The sequence below is a fragment of the Delphinus delphis genome, chromosome 21, assembly GCF_949987515.2.
Source record: "Delphinus delphis chromosome 21, mDelDel1.2, whole genome shotgun sequence".
NCBI lineage: Eukaryota > Metazoa > Chordata > Mammalia > Artiodactyla > Delphinidae > Delphinus > Delphinus delphis.
Window position 1 is genome coordinate 14,598,261 of NC_082703.1, and position 13,099 is coordinate 14,611,359.

General features: G+C 40.0%; 1 long non-coding RNA gene across 1 annotated transcript in view; it reads right to left on the bottom strand.

The window, feature by feature from the left end:
• The window catches only part of LOC132417659 (uncharacterized), a 191,824-nt gene that overhangs the window by 47,272 nt on the left and 131,453 nt on the right, over positions 1-13,099 (bottom strand). The window contains exon 4 of the long non-coding RNA XR_009517906.1: positions 1,489-1,743. This is a non-coding gene — a long non-coding RNA (uncharacterized lncRNA). The remainder of the gene's footprint in view (positions 1-1,488; positions 1,744-13,099) is intronic.

Genomic DNA, 13,099 nt, shown 5'->3' on the forward strand with positions numbered 1-13,099 from the left:
TACATTAGTACCTGCTTTCTGTAACCAAAATAAGTCTGAAGAGGATATTCTCTTTTACGAAAAAAGGCAAAAAGCGAAAATAGCGTTCAGCACGTGTTTTGCAGCAGCCTTTATAGAGGCAGCATGTACCCCCGTGCACCTGGAGTGGTCCCACGAGGCTCCTTCCCTGGGAACCACACTCAGCATCTCAGCATCAAGCCACCATAAACTTTGAACTGTGTCTGTGGGCATCTGTGCTTCATCTTGATGTATTTTGAGCATCTGTTAATAAGATGTGTCCTAAGGTAATTGCTTCTTCCCTTTACACCGTTTCGACTTAGGAAAGGTTTCGTAGGAACGCTCCACTTTCGGACAGCACGCAGGAGAGTGGCCTCACCTCCCACTGCCCCACCCAGTCCTCACAGAGGTGCCCCAACAGGAGTCTTGGGTGGGAAAAGGAAACCACCAGTCACAAGCTTGATGGGAAGTTCATGAACTTGCCTTGTAAATGTCAGGCTGGCTCTCCAGGCTCTAGCTACTTGCAGATAAGGCAGGTCTGCATTCTGCTCATCAGGCCTAAGAAGGCTTGGGCCCAGCCAGCCACAGCCCCCCATCCTTGAGCTCCTTGCAGGAAAGAGCCACATCTTGTATCGCTATACTCCCAGGGCCCAGCACTCTACCAGGCGCAGAGGAGGCACCAGAAAATGGTCATTGACCACGAGTCGATGGACTGATTTGTTTTCAGCTCCACACCCTAGGGCGGATGAACAGCTCCCAGAGAAGGTGAACAAAACCCAGAGGGGTTGGTTAGACAGTCATAGGGGATGGTTCTCCTCTGCTGCACCATTGCTAGGTCTCAAGGATGCAGGAATGGGAGCCTGAGCTTTCCCACAGCTCCAGCGGGCCTCCAGAGGAGGGTGGAGGGAGCTCGTGACTGAGCTGGAGTTACTCCGGGGGCATAAGATTTGGGGCAGAGACCAAATGCTATGATGAGGTTAACGCATATGATGATTAACTTAACTGAATCAAATTAAAGCAGTAACTACCTATTGAGCAACTAGTATGTAGACACTGTAGAAAGAAAGAAATAAAGGGTGGTGTGGTAGAAAGAGGAATGAATGCAAACTCTGCCACCAGCTGGTTACAGACCTCGGGGAAAAGTCTGTCTTTTGGCCCTTAGCTTCTTCAAAGTCATCTACTATGATTTAAAAACTCAATCTCAGGGCTTCCCTGGTGGCGCAGTGGTTGAGAGTCCGCCTTCCGATGCAGGGGACACGGGTTCGTGCCCCGGTCCGGGAGGATCCCACATGCAGCGGAGCGGCTGGGCCCGTGAGCCATGGCCTCTGAGCCTGCGCGTCCGGAGCCTGTGCTCCGCAACGGGAGAGGCCACAACAGTGAGAGGCCCGCGTACCGCAAAACAAAAGAAAACAAACAAACCAAAAAACTCAATCTCAGCCCTAAATGGATGAACGTTAACTGACAGTAAAAAACAAACAAACAAAAACTCACTTGCTCCTTTGTCCGAGATGATGATCACAAGGACGCCGCCAGTGTCTACGAGCTCGGAGAAGCCCCTCATATCCACGGGAGGGGAACAGCCAATGAAAGGAGGCCTTGCCTGGCAGCTGTTCCAGGCTCTGGCTCCTGAGAATTGTGTCGCCCTCTGCGCTGCATCACAAGAGCTGGGCTGAACAGCGGTCAGGCTGGGAAGTCGGCGCCCAGGGGCTTGAGGGGGCAGCTCTATTCTCCGGGATGCAGTAGGCTCTGGGGATAGAAGAAACAAGGAGGTTCCAACCTGTTCCCGACCAACAGGCAAGAGAAAATTGTTTTCTTTCTTCCTCTCTTGCTAACCTGACAGTGGGATCCATCTGTAGCCTGTGAGTCAGAGAATCAGGCTCATTATTTCTGCTCTATAAAGACACCTTCTGAACCTTGGTTATTTTCATTGTGCTTTTGTACAGTCGAACATAAAATGTCTAAAGGGAACTAAACCCATGCTAATTCTACATGCTAAGTGGACATACTTCACGTACAAAAAGGAGCATATTTCTGAGCTCCGTGGTATAATGAGCAGTTCAACATCAAGGTGGAGTGTCAGCGATTAAAAAAAAGAAAAACTAAATAACATGTAAACTCAATTAGCATCATTAGCAAACTTGCCACAGCCTAGGCAGCGCTGATGTTAGACCACAAACAAAAATAAATGAATCACAACCTAACAACCAACCAACCAACCCACAAAACAAAAAACCAAGAAAGGATCAAAACATAATTTTAATCGATTTTGTAGATTAAATTGATAACTTGATAACAGAGTTACAAAATGACGCTATTTGAAAAATAAGATCTCCGCCAATAAAAACATATTTCTAATGCTCTGGTTAGGTTTGCAATGGCTACAAATGCAAATAAGTTTAGAGAAAGTCAAGTCAGAGTTGTCAAATGCAAGTCAATATACTTTTCTTATTCTCCTTAAAATTACTACCTGCAGCCTCTCAGTGTTATGAATGCTGAATTCTTGCTCTAGTTGATGATATCCTGGACAGGCCTCCCTCAGAGGGGCTCCTTCACTCATTCCTTACATTTTAAGGAAGAACTTGGGGACCAGAGTCCAACGCCTGGATCCTGCATTTAGCTCTTCCACTAACTGTGATTCTGTACTAGTTACATCACCTTTCTACGCTCAAATTCCTTCATTTGTAAAATTATCTGTAAAATTACAAAATGATGTTGGAGTGTCTCTAGGTAACTTTTACACTCTGAAGTTGCTCAATTTTATGTCAAACAGACGTAACGCCAAAATTCTAATAAATTAGACACTAGAGAGACTCCATGAACTCTTTCTGGCCACATGACAACTACTGAACACACATGAGACTCTAATACCAATACTCAATCATAAAAATTATTTTGTTAACATGTAGAAACACAACTTAATTATCTACAAAGTGATAATAATAACCCTGGCTATAAAGCCTGTGGTACTTTTCATTAACATTAAAAACTATAATACGGTACTTGTGTAGCAAAAACCTACACTACTGAGTGTGTCTCTCCTTTACTTTCACACAACCATCACACTCAGAATGCTACGGACTCTACCGTGTGGGAGTTTCAAGCCATTCTATGCAACACTAGCTGGGGGTCCTACAATTTAATAACTCAAATCTGACACCATTTACTGGGAGATGGCGTCAGATTCCACAGGTTAAGGGCTCCATCCCGCAAGATTGCCCTCATCCCACTTCAGACACCGATAGCAAAGCCAGTTTGTCACTTGTGCTTCTGAGCAATTGGCTATACATCAGACGTTCCCATGATCCCTTCTCAGGTTCATTAATTTGCTAGAGCAGCTTACAGACTCAGGAAAACAGTTTATTTACTGTTTACCAGTTTATTTTAAAAGGATATGATAAAGGACACAGATGAACACCCAGGCGGAAGAGATGTGTAGGACAGGTGTGTGGGAAGGGGCGGAGCTTTCATGCCCTGTGCAGGTGTGCCACTCTCCCAGCACCTCCACGTGGCCACCACCTAGAAGCTCTTCAAACCCGAAACTATTGGAATTTTCATGGAGGGCTTTATCACACAGGGATGATCAATCATTAACTCCACTTGTATCCCCTCTTCCCTCGCTGCAGAAGGGGATGGTGCTGAAAATTCTAAGTTTCTAATCATGGCTTGGTCTTTCTGGTGACCAGCCCCCATTCAGGAACCCACCAAGAGTCATGTTATTAGGACAGAGGACACTGTTTTCATCCAGGAAATTGCAAGGGGTTTAGGAACTCTGTGTCAGGATGGGGGCTCAAAGACCAAATATTAGAACAGAAGATGTTCTCAGTACTCTTATCACTAGGAAATTGCAAGAGTTTTAGGAGCTCTGTTGCAGGAACTCGGGCAGAGACCCAAATATAATTTTTCTGTTATCTCACAGTAGTATTAAAGAAATATCTGCAAGCTTTGTCTCTAACAAAGTAATAATGACCCACACGACAGCTGTCAACTCATTCTAAATTAATTTTTCATGACCTCTAGGTAAATGATTAACTTTCCTGTCCCTGATATGCACAATAGTCTGCTCATTATAAGGAAAAAATCCATCAAACTGATTTATGAGTACATTATAAAAATAAATTGATATCTGTGAGCTGGTGACTTACTGATGAATAGGAGGTTCATCGATAGCATGGGTTTTTCTTTATGAATTTTAGAATTGTATTTATTTTTTTATACAGCAGGTTGTTATTCGTTATCTATTTTATACACATCAGTGTATACATGTCAATCCCAATCTCCCAATTCATCACCCCACCACCACCCCACCACCACCACTTTACCCCCTTGGTGTCCATACGTTTGTTCTCTACATCTGTGTCTCTATTTCTGCCCTGCAAACTGGTTCATCGGTACCATTTTTCTAGGTTCCACATATATGCGTTAATATACGATATTTGTTTTTCTCTTTCTTACTTACTTCACTCTGCATGACAGTCTCTAGATCCATCCACGTCTCTACAAATGACCCAATTTCGTTCCTTTTTATGGCTGAGTAATATTCCATTGTATATATGTACCACATCTTCTTTATCCAGTTGTCTGTCAATGGGCATTTAGGTTGCTTCCATGACCTGGCTATTGTAAATAGTGCTAGATGAACATTGGGGTGTATGTGTCTTTTTGAATTATAGTTTTCTCTGAGTATCTGCCCAGTGATGGGATTGCTGGGTCATATGGTAATTCTATTTTTAGTTTTTTTGGATGCTAAACTTTTTATTATTTTTTGTTTGTTTTTTTACATCTTTATTGGAGTATAATTGCTTTACAATGGTGTGTTAGTTTCTGCTTTATAACAAAATGAATCAGTTATACATATACTTATGTTCCCATATTTCTTCCCTCTTGTGTCTCCCTCCCTCCCACCCTCCCTATCCCACCCCTCCAGGCAGTCACAAAGCACCGAGCTGATCTCCCTGTGCTATGCGGCTGCTTCCCACTAGCTAGCTACCTTACGTTTGGTAGTGTATATATGTCCATGCCTCTCTCTCACTTTGTCACAGCTCACCCTTCCCCCTCCCCATATCCTCAAGTCCATTCTCTAGTAGGTCTGTGTCTTTATTCCTGTCTTACCCCTAGGTTCTTCATGACATTTTTTTTCTTAAATTCCATATATATGTGTTAGCATACAGTATTTGCCTTTCTCTTTCTGACTTACTTCACTCTGTATGACAGACTCTAGGTCTATCCACTTCATTACAAATAGCTCAATTTCGTTTCCTTTTATGGCTGAGTAATATTCCATTGTATATATGTGCCACAACTTTTTTATCCATTCATCCGATGATGGACACTTAGGTTGTTTCCATCTCCTGGCTATTTTAAATAGAGCTGCAATGAACATTGGAGTATATGACTCTTTTTGAATTATGGTTTTCTCAGGGTATATGCCCAGTAGTGGGATTGCTGGGTCATATGGTAGCTCTATTTTTAGTTTTTTAAGGAACCCCCATACTGTTCTCCCCAGTGGCTGTATCAATTTACATTCCCACCAACAGTGCAAGAGGGTTCCCTTTCCTCCACATCCTCTCCAGCATTTGTTGTTTGTAGATTTTCTGATGATGCCCATTCTAACTGGTGTGAGGTGATACCTCATTGTAGTTTTGATTTGCATTTTTCTAATAATTTAGTGATGTTGAGCATCTTTTCATGTGCCTCTTAGCCATCTGTAAGTCTTCTTTGGTGAAATGTCTATTTAGGTCTTCTGCCCATTTTTTGATTGGGTTGTTTGTTTTTTTGTTATTGAGTTGCATGAGCTGCTTATAAATTTTGGAGATTAATCCTTTGTCAGTTGCTTCATTTGCAAATATTTTCTCCCATTCTGAGGGTTGTCTTTTAGTCGTTTATGGTTTCCTTTGCTGTGCAAAAGCTTTGAAGTTTCATTAGGTCCCATGTGTTTATTTTTGTTTTTATTTCCATTTCTCTAGGAGGTGGGTCAAAAAGGATCTTGCTGTGATTTATGTCATAGACTGTTCTGCCTATGTTTTCCTCTAAGAGTTTGATAGTTTCTGGCCTTACATTTAGGTCTTTAATCCATTTTGAGCTTATTTTTGTGTACGGTGTTAGGGAGTGTTCTAATCTCATACTTTTACATATACCTGTCCAGTTTTCCCAGCACCACTTACTGAAGAGGCTGTCCTTTCTCCACTGTACATTCCTGCCTACTTTATCAAAGATAAGGTGACCGTATGTGCGTGGGTTTATCTCTGGGCTTTCTATCCTGTTCCATTGATCTATATTTCTGTTTTTGGGTCAGTACCATACTGTCTTGAATACTGCAGCTTTGTAGTATAGTATGAAGTCAGGGAGCTTGATTCCTCCAGCTCCGTTTTTCGTTCTCAAGATTGCTTTGGCTATTCGGGGTCTTTTGTATTTCCACATAAATTGTGAAATTTTTTGTTCTAGTTGTGTGAAAAATGCCAGTGGTAGTTTGATAGAGATTGCATTGAATCTGTAGATTGCTTTGGGTAGTAGAGTCATTTTCACAATGTGGATTCTTCCAATCCAAGAACATGGTATATCTCTCCATCTATTTGTATCATCTTTAATTTCTTTCATCAGTGTCTTATAATTTTATGCATACAGGTCTTTTGTCTCCTGAGGTAGGTTTATTCCTAGATATTTTATTCTTTTTGTTGCAATGGTAAATGGGAGTGTTTTCTTAATTTCACTTTCAGATTTTTCATCCTTAGTGTATAGGAATGCCAGAGATTTCTGTGCATTAATTTTGTATCCTGCTACTTTACCAAATTCATTGATTAGCCCTAGTAGTTTTCTGGTAGCATCTTTAGGATTCTCTATGTATAGTATCATGTCATCTGCAAACAGTGACAGCTTTACTTCTTCTTTTCTCATTTGGATTCCTTTTCTTTCTTTTTCTTCTCTGATTGCTGTGGCTAAAACTTCCAAAACTATGTTGAATAAGAGTGGTGAGAGTGGGCAACCTTGTCTTGTTCCTGATCTTAGTGGAAATGGTTTCAGTTTTTCACCATTGAGGACGATGTTGGCTGTGGGTTTGTCATATATGGCCTTTATCATGCTGAGGAAAGTTCCCTCTATGCCTACTTTCTGGAGGGTTTTTATCATAAATGGGTGTTGAATTTTGTTGAAAGCTTTCTGTGCATCGATTGAGATGATCATATGGTTTTTCTCCTTCAATTTGTTAATATGGTGTATCACGTTGATTGACTTGCGTATATTGAAGAATCCTTGCATTCCTGGAATAAACCCCACTTGATCATGGTGTATGATCCTTTTAATGTGCTGTTGGATTCTATTTGCTAGTATTTTGTTGAGGATTTTTGCATGTATGTTCATCAGTGATATTGGCCTGTAGTTTTCTTTCTTTGTGACATCCTTGTCTGGTTTTGGTATCAGGGTGATGGTGGCCTCGTAGAATGAATTTAGGAGTGTTCCTCCTTCTGCTATATTTTGGAAGAGTTTGAGAAGGACAGGTGTTAGCTCTTCTCTAAATGTTTGATAGAATTAGCCTATGAAGCCATCTGGTCCTGGGCTTTTGTTTGTTGGAAGATTTTTAATCACAGTTTCAATTTCAGTGCTTGTGATTGGTCTGTTCATATTTTCTATTTCTTCCTGGTTCAGTCTCGGAAGGTTGTGCATTTCTAAGAATTTGTCCATTTCTTCCAGGTTGTCCATTTTATTGGCATAGAGTTGCTTGTAGTAATCTCTCATGATCCTTTGTATTTCTGCAGTGTTCATTGTTACTTCTCCTTTTTCATTTCTAATTCTACTGATTTCAGTCTTCTCCCTTTTTTTCTTGATGAGTGTGGCTAATGGTTTATCAATTTTGTTTATCTTCTCAAAGAACCAGCTTTTAGTTTTATTGATCTTTGCTATAGTTTCCTTCATTTCTTTTTCATTTATTTCTAATCTGATCTTTATGATTTCTTTCCTTCTGCTAACTTTGGGGTTTTTTTGTTCTTCTTTCTCTATTTGCTTTAGGTGCAAGGTTAGGTTGTTTATTCGAGATGTTTCCTGTTTCTTTAGGTAGGATTGTATTGCTATAAACTTCCCTCTTAGAACTGCTTTTGTTGCATCCCATAGGTTTTGGGTCGTCGTGTCTCCATTGTCATTTGTTTATAGGTATTTTTGATTTCCTCTTTGATTTATTCAGTGATCACTTGGTTATTAAGTAGTGTATTGTTTAGCCTCCATGTGTTTGGTTTTTTTACAGATCTTTTCCCGTAATTGATATCTCGTCTCATAGCGTTGTGGTCGGAAAAGATACTTGATACAATTTCAATTTTCTTAAATTTACCAAGGCTTGATTTGTGACCCAAGATATGATCTATCCTGGAGAATGTTCCATGAGCACTTGAGAAGAATGTGTATTCTGTTGTTTTGGGATGGAATGTCCTATAAATATCAATTAAGTCCATCTTGTTTAATGTATCATTTAAAGCTTGTGTTTCCTTACTTGTTTTCATTTTGGATGATCTGTCCATTGGTGAAAGTCCATAGTAGGGGTGTTAAGGTCCCCTACTATGAATGTGTTACTGTTAATTTCCCCTTTTATGGCTGTTAGTATTTGCCTTATGTATCAAGGTGCTCCTAGGTTGGGTGCATAAATATTTACAATTGCTATATCTTCTTCTTGGATTGATCCCTTGATCATTCTGTAGTGTCCTTCTTTGTCTCTTGTAATACTCTTTATTTTAAAGCCTATTTTGTCTGATATTAGTATTGGTACTCCAGCTTTCTTTTGGTTTCCATTTGCATGGAATATCATTTTCCATCCCCTCACTTTCAGTCTGTATGTGTCCCTAGGTCTGAAGTGGGTCTCCTGTAGACCGCATATATATGGGTCTTGTTTTTGTATCCATTCAGCCAGTCTGTGTCTTTGGTGGGAGCATTTAATCCATTTACATTTAAGGTAATTATCGATATGTATGTTCCTATTCCCATTTTCTTAATTGTTTTGGGTTTGTTATTGTAGGTCTTTTCCTTCTCTTGTGTTTCTCACCTAGAGAAGTTCCTTTAGCATTTGTTGTAAAGCTGGTTTGGTGGTGCTGAACTCTCTCAGCTTTTGCTTGTCTGTAAAGGTTTTAATTTCTCCATCAAATCTGAATGAGATCCTTGCTGGGTAGAGTTATCTTGGTTGTAGGTTTTTCTCCTTCATCACTTTAAATATGTCCTGCCACTCCCTTCTGGCTTGCAGAGTTTCTGCTGAAAGATCAGCTGTTAACCTTATGGGGATTCCCTTATGTGTTATTTTTCCCTTGCTGCTTTTAATAATTTTTCTTTGTATTTAATTTTTGATAGTTTGATTAATACGTGTCTTGGCGTGTTTCTCCTTGGATTTATCCTGTATGGGACTCTCTGTGCTTCCTGGACTTGATTAACTATTTCCTTTCCCATATTAGGAAAGTTTTCAACTATAATCTCTTCAAATGTTTTCTCAGTCCCTTTCTTTTTCTCTTCTTCTTCTGGGACCCCTATAATTCAAATGTTGGTGCATTTAATGTTGTCCCAGAGGTCTCTGAGACTGTCCTCAGTTCTTTTCATTGTTTCTTCTTTATTCTGCCCTGCAGTAGTTATTTCCACTATTTTATCTTCCAGGTCACTTATCCGTTCTTCTGCCTCAGTTATTCTGCTATTGATTCCTTCTGGAATATTTTTAATTTCATTTATTGTGTTGTTCATCATTGCTTGTTTCCTCTTTAGTTCTTCTAGGTCCTTGTTAAATGTTTCTTGCATTTTCTCTATTCTATTTCCAAGATTTTGGATCATCTTTACTATCATTATTCTGAATTCTTTTTCAGGTAGGCTGCCTATTTCCTCTTCATTTGTTAGGTCTGGTGCATTTTTATCTTGCTCCTTTATCTGCTGTGTGTTTTTCTGTCTTCTCATTTTGCTTATCTTACTGTGTTTGGGGTCTCCTTTTTGCAGGCTGCATGTTTGTAGTTCTCGTTGTTTTCGGTGTCTGTCCCCAGTGAAGGTTGGTTCAGTGGGTTGTGTTGGCTTCCTGGTGGAGGGGACTAGTGCCTGTGTTCTGGTGGATGAGGCTGGATCTTGTCTTTCTGGTGGGCAGGTCCACGTCTGGTGGTGTGTTTTGGGGTGTCTGTGGCCTTATTATGATTTTAGGCAGCCTCTCTGCTAATGGGTGGGATTGTGTTCCTGTCTTGCTAGTTGTTTGGCATAGGGTGTCCAGCACTGTATCTTGCTGGTCGTTGAGTGAAGCTGGGGGTTGGTGTTGAGATGGAGATCTCTGGGAGATTTTCGCTGTTTGATATTATGTGGAGCTGGGAGGTCTCTTGTGGACCAATGTCCTGAAGTTGGCTCTCCCACCTCAGAGGCACAGCACTGACACCTGGCTGTATCCTCATTTCTTAAACATCCATCATTGGTTCTTTCTAAACTCAAGGTTAGCAGAAACTAATGTTTTCATATACGTGAGCTAATGCAAATACATGAATTTCACAGACACCACTTGGAAAATTTGACCTTTGGATTGATTTTACTGTGCCTTCAATTTCTTGCATTCTACTGCAGGTAGAAAGTGTTTATAACAAAATGTTCCTTACCACTTGCAAAACCGTTTCTGCTATCCTGGTAAGATATTTATTTTTAAAATAAGTGTTCTCATGCTAGCACAAAATGATGCTATAAATAAGGCTTCTGTTGTTGATGCTGTTGTTTTTGTTTTACTTCTTTTTCCTCTGCTACTTTTTTCCTCTAGCCACTGGTTCTTATGAGATTTGATTTTAGGACAAAAGGCCATTAAACTAGGTAATAATATTCTAGCATTGGTTTCACAAGAGGATTAATTATTTATTTGCAGATATTCTCCAGAAGTCAGGTTTTCTGTCATTTCCATGCAGATTGTTATTTCGCTAATGACGAAATAGTATAACTTAATTTCTTCAGTAAAACAGAATTATTAAGAAATGCAGGGAAGCTGTGTTTGGGATGGCACATGGACACGTTCACCTCCTGTGGGAGAGTTTTGTCTGTTGCAATTTGCCATAAGAAAGAGCAGATTGCCTATAGTTTCTATCTGCCTATCTGTAAACATTCCTTGGTGCTAGTCATCCTGTAGATAATTAGGAAATTTTTATCTTAAATGTATTTTATCCAATAGATTTCCCTTCCTGGCTGTGATTGGCACTGACTCTTTTTCCAAAAGCTGTGTGTTTACCGGGCTCATGCTGATACTAGGGTGGTTCCAGAACTAGAAGATGTCCATTTCCCTCAGTTCTGAATTTTGAAGGGCTCTAAACCAGGGTTGAGAGAAGAACCATGGTGTCTGCATGAGTAGTGCAGTTTGCAACAGTTTACCAATCAGGTTGCTAATTGCCTTGCTGAGACACTTCCTATTGTCTTCTTTAGTAATCTTTATGTTCTAGGTTGCGTTGACCATAGATTGTCTATGATGTTCATTTTAGTCTGATATAACTAGCACAAAATGGCTATGTTTGGGGAGGGGAGGTTTTCTATTTTCTCTGAGCATAGAAATGTCCTGGGTGGGGAAAGGAGCTTTGGATTAAGACCCAGAAGAACCTGAAATGGTGGGTTGACTTGGTCAACATGACCCTTGAGGTTGAGTGTCTGAATTTTGTTTCAGATGATGTTTCCATTGATTCACGAAATCTAACAGGTATCAACTCTTTCTCTTTGCCCCCCAGGAGTGGATTAGGCTATAGACTCTGATTGAAGGGCCCATCTCAATGCCTTCTTCATCACCAAGAGTATCCAGTTGCACATTTTTTTACTTATTGCCCAGAAGCCAGACATGATAACATCTAGTCCCTGTCAGAGGAAGCTTCAGAAGGACTTTAAAATGCAACTAAATGCTCTTCTACATAACTCTAAATAAGGTATTATGTTGTGAGCTCATTTGAATTATGATTCCCAATGCTATTCAAAGACAGTACTATTAATTAAGCACCAGGTATATGAAATATCTCATAAGCTAAACTATTGAAATATCTGGCACTAACCATTGCCTTAAGACGTTAACCTTGGATGGATGATCCTCACACTGCCTAGAACTGGGATTTTATCCAAAACATCTATCTCTCATAAGTCATGATATAAAACAAATACATAGTATTTGTATTTTAAATGCTTTGCATTTTAGTATTTAAAGTATGCATATGTTGTATGCCATTTTGAAGATTAAAATTCTCCAAAGTTAAATGACTTACCATGATTGTTGTAATCTATCACTAGACTTTTCTAATTACATTAATATATAGCCCTATTTTAGGAACATAGTCTAAGAATGGCTATTCTTAGTGAGCCATCACAGAAAGTTGTTATGATTTCTGAAAAAAATTAAACAAATTCCAATGCTATAAAACAGCTCAGAGTCAGTCTGTTGTCCCATTAACTAAGATGGATCAAGAGGACTCTGGTTTCCTACACCCCCAAAAACCAGTACCTCCAAAATTATTCACATACTGGCACACACAGAGAATGATGGAGAAAGTGGAGGAGTCTGCTCACAGCCTGAGATGAATGACCCCAGGGGCCTCTGACCATCTAAAGTCTCCCCCAGCAGCCCCAAGGGCTGAGGGGGTCAATAATTTGGCATGTCTGTGACCTATGCTATGTATACCACACCAGATGAGAAACCCTGCCATGTACCTAGAATTCAGGATGGAATTACAATATTAAAATTACACGAGTGCACATGAAGAGATACAAAACATTATTAGTCATTAAGGAAATGTAAATCAAAATCACAATGAGGTACCACTTCACACCCACTAGGGTGGCTAGAATGAAATACATTTTGAAAACAAAACAAAATACAACAAATGTTAAATGAGAAGATGTGGAGAAATTGGAGCCTTCATACATTGCTGATGAGAATGTAAAATGGTTCAGCCACTGTGGAAGACAGTTTGACAGTTCCTCAAAAAGTTATAATGACCCCGCAATTCCACTCCTAGATATATACCCGAAAGAACTGAAACCAGGTACTCAAACAAGAACATGTGCACACGTGTTCACAGCAGCACTATTCACGATAGCCAAAAGGTGGAAACAACCCAAATGCCCATCAGCAAGTAAAAGAACAAATTGTGCTATATATATTAAG